Raw genomic sequence first — 5725 nt, forward strand, 5'->3', positions numbered from 1 at the left:
TAGTAAAAAATGTCATTCATGCTAACATTTCATTCGGTGAATTCTTTGGAAAAGATGTTTTCATCCTCGGAATTCCAATGCGACCACCAAGTGATGACCAATATCTAGTACCATACAAAAGGATTCAATTTCCCTTTCTTTTGTGCTTTGCAATGACTATCAACAAAACACAAGGACAGACTTAGATTTTGTGGGATATACATGAAAGAACCTATTTTTTCCCATGGTCAATTGCATGTTGCCTTTTCAAGAGCAAAAACAATTTCAGCAGTTAAATTAATAATAAAACCAACCTACTTTACTCCCCAACACATGGATAGTACAAAAAACATAGTGTATAAAGAAGTTCTCCAACAAGTAAACAATTATTACCAACAAGTACGTTTCACTTATATTTCTAACTACTTTTATAGTTTTTCCATTTGCATGTTGCCCTTCCATTGTTACTATTTGCACTGTCGCTTAAAGAAATATAATATTTTTTTCACTTTGTCATATTGCAATTCAAAATGCCTAGACTGATACGAACCCACCTCGACTGGCATGAACTCGTATCCCATGTAGCTCTGGATCTAGACGAAGAATCAAGTTGGAGGTGCGGTACCCTTGACCCTTCAAACCCGCATAGTTGCGAACCTATTGAACTTAATCTCTGTAGCGCCCCCACTTCTCCCTAAGGCGAACCAAAGGGTATCCGCGGGACGCCTGCCCAACTCTCGCCAGGACTCACTGCAATCCATCATTCAAAAGCTCGAAATACTTTAAGTAACTTCAATACATAATTAAAGTACTCCAAATATCTCACACTTACAATTATGCAGCTTCCAAGCTTAAATACAACCCAACGGAAAAGGGTACAATAGCCATCCGTTATAATATAACTTAAAGTTTTCAAAAGAAAACAATCTAGTACTACTCACGAGCACCCTTGGTCTCGAACCCTGTAAAAGAAAACCACAACGTGGGATGAGCTACACAGCCCAGTGAGGTTCCAAGACACTCTAACAGTTCAAATAAATCAAGTAAGTTGGGCATATCATATGCATGGTTCAATGTTACACAATGGCGTGTTATCATGAGGTGATAATCATTGTACGAGTAATTTGAGACATTTATCATGGTATGAGACATTTATCATGAGACAGGTATCATGATATAAGTACATTGGTCAGGTAACAGGTATGGAGCATATCACAGGCATAGTTCAGGATTTCATGTTGACATTTTAGCATGAAACAATTATCATGATACAAGGTAAGCATATACGGTAGGATACGGTGTTCCAGTGGAACTCTGTCGGTCATCTGCACCTTATGACTTCTGATCCCCACGGTACGGTCTGGCCATCGCCTTATCCCTCCAGTGGTAATACTCGAGTATACCGAAACGGTGGCCCAGGGTTCCAACCTACCCGACCGAGCCCAGTCCTGGCTCGAGTAGGTCAGTAACCAAGGGCAGGGCCCAAGTTCAGCTTAGAGCTTACAACATGCACAAGTAACCAAGTAATTCGACAAAAGGTAAAATTCATCATTTGAGTAGGTCGAGTGAGGTAAAGTACACACTCGCCTAATAATGATGGACAGCTTCATATAACATGTGATTCATGATAATGAAGTAATCAGGTGGTCAAGTAACCAAGTAAGTTGGTGATCACGTAAGCAGATAACCAAGTAAGCAAGTAACCAAATAGATTAGAAAACGGTAAGTAAACACGGTTAACGGTAAACGGTAAACGGTTAACGGTAGTAATTACGGTTAATTGGTAGACATATGTCATTTCAATAGGCCGCCATTGGCCGTTTTTCACTTTCACCACATAAGAGTCGAGGAGATTCACTCCAACCGACTTATGCTTCCATAGCATAATTAATCATTTAAACACATCATGTAAATATGCTCTCCAAACATTTCATATCTAGTATTTCAAGTAATCACATAAGTATGCTCTTTAAGCATTTCATATCGAATAGTTCAAGTAGTCACGTAAATATGCTCTTCAAGGGTTTCATATCGAATAGTTCAAATATACATACTTCAGGTGTTTCATGTCGAGTAATTCAAGTATACACTATTCAAATATGCATGAGTGTGGTAAATACTTAACATATAGCACTTAACACCTAATGACCAGGAGTTAAGCATGTCATAGACTTATTCCAATTACGTATTCCTATATGGAACACTCACCTATTGCAACAAGAGAGTAAATACTCAAACAAGTGTCTAGGCGTCCACTTCGAGTTCCTCTTGAAGGTCCCCTTGAGCGCCTGAGCAAATAACCATTAACTATTATGCACTATCACTTAGAACTCCTACTTATCAAAGAAGGTTGTACAATATAAGGGGAATTCATAAATTGGGCCTTAATTATTAATAATCGAGGCTCAAGAGTAGAGTTTGAAAGTATAAAGAGAGAGACTAACATTTTTCATGAAATCGAGTTCAAAATGTTCAATCGGTATCGAGAAAAGAAGGCAAGTTTCCAAAATCTCATTTTCTAAGAAATTGCCAAATTTCAGCTTTGGGTGTCAATTTTAGAAAAATCGTATCTTGCACTACGTAGGTCCAAAATTGGAACGCTTGATACCATTGGAAACTACATTCCGAGTACTACAAGTTTCTAGAAGACACTTTTCCATGATCCCAAATGGAAGGTATTCAAAAGTTGGATCAAAGTTACTGCTGTAGAATACTAAGACAGTTTCAAGGTTGGTTTTTGGCCAATTTTGGAAATTCGGCAAAATTCACCTGTTTTGAAATAACCTTTGAAATTTGGAAATCAATTAGTGTTGCAATCCATGAGTATAACAAAACAAGCGGAATGAGAAACGGAGTTTCGAGCACCAAGATATAGTAGCTCCAAGTTGCTGAAAAAGTTAAGACGGTTGGGCTATTTTCCAGGTTTAAAAACTAAATTCGAAGCATCATTTGGTCACCGAGTTGGCAGTGGAAATACATAAAACATGGTACACTAAATCTTCCATGTGTGAACAACATTTCCACTAAGTTTCGTACAAAAACTCTCACGGTAAGGTAGTCATTAAAACAACCAAAGTTTATGAAGAGTTTCAAGGCTAAACTACCTTCTCACTTTTTCTTTTGTTTACAAACTTTTTGTACCATGAAATCAGTTTCAAATCTCTCCATTATTGAAACCAAGAGTTCATAAACATCCACTGAGCAATTTAAAGACCATTGACATCCAAATTCTAGAAATAAAACTCTCCAAATCAGATTTGACCATTTGGCTAAGAGAAAACGAAAAGTTTTCCAGATTCGATGAGCGAATTTTGTGACATCATTTGCATATCAAAATGGTCTTAGAATATTACCAAATTTTGTACAATTAAACCTCCATATGAGGATTACTCTTCTATCAAATTTCATTTGAAAATTCACACGGGAAGGTAGTTAACTAAACCATCAAAGTTCAGGAAATTTCCCAAGGTAAAACTGTCTTCTAGCTCTTCTTTCCTTTTTAAACATTTTGTCCAAAGCAACCAACCCAAATCTGGTTTATTTGTGAAACAAAGTCCAAGGAACATCTAATCTAAAGTTTGGTAGGTGTTGGACATCAAATTTTCCAAAACAACAAGTCCCAAATCATTGTTAGTTACAAATCTGTCCAAGTGGAAAATTCTATCACTGTAGCAGTTTCAAACTTTGGCCACAACTCACTCAATTCAACTTGGAATTGAGCGTGGTTGATGGCGTTAGAAATTTCTCTCATAAAGCTGAATTTTCTCAGAAGAAACCATTTTCAAATTCTATCTACAAACAGCTCGTTTTTGAGCATCAAGAAGCAATTTCTGTCCTGTCTCCTGGAGAGCAACGAAACAGGGCAGTGATTTTCAAACGAATGGTGTGGCTTACTCAAGTGGAACCAGAACGTGAATTTGGTACCAATGGAAAGCTGAGAATGTCTAGTTTCCAATGCCGCAAACGGCACTTGATTTCGACATCGGAACAAAGAGTTATGGCCGTTACAAAATGACTGCCTGGGCAATACGGGATTCATTTTCCAGATTTGCTAACTTTCGAAATCAATTCATTTGACCAACCAAATCATGTTATTTTTCAATGAAATTTTGTACACACTCACAATAACATGTAAACAACATAATCAAGTCATTAGAACCTCAAAATTTTGCACAAAAGTGGTCGGACAAGGCAGGGGTAAAATCGGAAACTTTTGCCTCTTGCACCCAATGAAATTTCTATCAATTACACACCATTAATCCATCATTTTAACCACTAAACCAACAATATATCCACCATCAATCATCAAATCAGCAACAACCCAAGTGTGGGAATCCATAGAGCCCACTTTCACATTTTTCCAACAATATCAAGATACCCATACACATGCAATAGCTTAAGGATGCATTTCTACCATCATAAACCAAGCTTAAGGTGTAGGATGAGGTTATACCTCCTTGTTGCTTTAAACCAGAAATTTCGGTCCTCAAGATGCTCCAAGAAACCGTGAGAAACTCCTCCTTTTTCTAGCTAGATGATCTCTCCACGTGACAAGCTAAGTGTAGTTCAAATTTGGTGTGAATCCATGAAGTTTTTGTGCAAGAATTGAAGATGAAAATGGCAACTTTGTGTTGTGTTTTTGCTGCAGAGAATTCGGCCAAGAGAGAGACTAAGAGAGAGAGTGTTTGGTCTAAATTTAGCTTCTTAAGGAAGACACAATGTGTGGTGCAAAAATCATCCCCAAAGTCAACTCTCACTAGGGTGCGTTTGGGCGCGTTTCGGCTCGATTTCTCGCGCGTTTGGTTCACTAGTGCACTAAACCTCTAATGCACTTATATTCATGTAGATAATATTCACTCTTAATTATCCCGAAATAAGGGTCTAAGGTCCCTCAAATAAAGTCACGCGTGTGGAAACGTGTACCGTCAATTTTATCGCTATAACGCGAAACCTCCGAGAAATTCTTATAACGTCCGTACTACTAACCATCACTTGAGTATTTAAACATTAAAATTCCTATTTTAAGACTAAGGCACGTATCTCCAATTTTTCTGAGCTCAGTGTATCCTCAAATCGGCTATCGTTCCAAATGCACGTGCACTATTTCACTTATCGGGCTTTCGGAAATTAATTTTTGAAACAAGTCATTTTAAAAATATAATGAAACTATATTTCCATGTAATTAGGTCTCAAGAACTTAGAAAATAATATTCGGAGTAAAAGACCAAATAAATAATTAAATAAGCTAGAAATAGGAGATTAAATAAGTAAATTTTGCGAGTCCTCACAATCTCAACCCACAACTAAACAAGAAAGTGAACCAAGGTTTTAGGTAGAAGACGCCACAACCGATGGTGCTTTATTGGTTGATAAGTCAAAGAACACTTGAGAGCAATTCTCAAGTATTCAAGCAAGGATCTCTAAGAAAAAGAGAGTTGCAAAAAACACACAAGTTTTTGGCTTAAGAAATTCGTTTATTCAAATCTGCAGAATAATGTGACTAAAGGCCATATTTATAGCCTTTCACAAGACTCAAGAATCCTAACCAAATTTGGAAACGAATGCTACTTTCCTAAACCTAATTGACTATGGTCTTGGTCAACATGACCTAGACTTTATTTCCTAATTCAAATGACTGTTTTAACCCTTAAACTAATCACTAATAATCAACTAACAATCTAAAAATATTAACTAAACAAGACACCACAATTTACTCAACTCGGATTTCTTTAATCCTCGAATCCGA

General features: G+C 37.1%; 1 long non-coding RNA gene across 1 annotated transcript; it reads right to left on the reverse strand.

Moving 5' to 3' along the window:
* Positions 1-757: 757 nt before the first annotated feature.
* On the reverse strand, positions 758-4631 carry LOC140007441 (uncharacterized). The gene is made up of 2 exons (XR_011814754.1): positions 4433-4631; positions 758-941 (listed from the first exon to the last, which is right to left on the reverse strand). It is a non-coding gene; the product is annotated as an uncharacterized lncRNA (long non-coding RNA).
* Between the last annotated feature and the right edge of the window lie 1094 nt (positions 4632-5725).

The sequence above is a fragment of the Coffea arabica genome, chromosome 5c, assembly GCF_036785885.1.
Source record: "Coffea arabica cultivar ET-39 chromosome 5c, Coffea Arabica ET-39 HiFi, whole genome shotgun sequence".
Classification (NCBI taxonomy): Eukaryota; Viridiplantae; Streptophyta; class Magnoliopsida; order Gentianales; family Rubiaceae; genus Coffea; species Coffea arabica.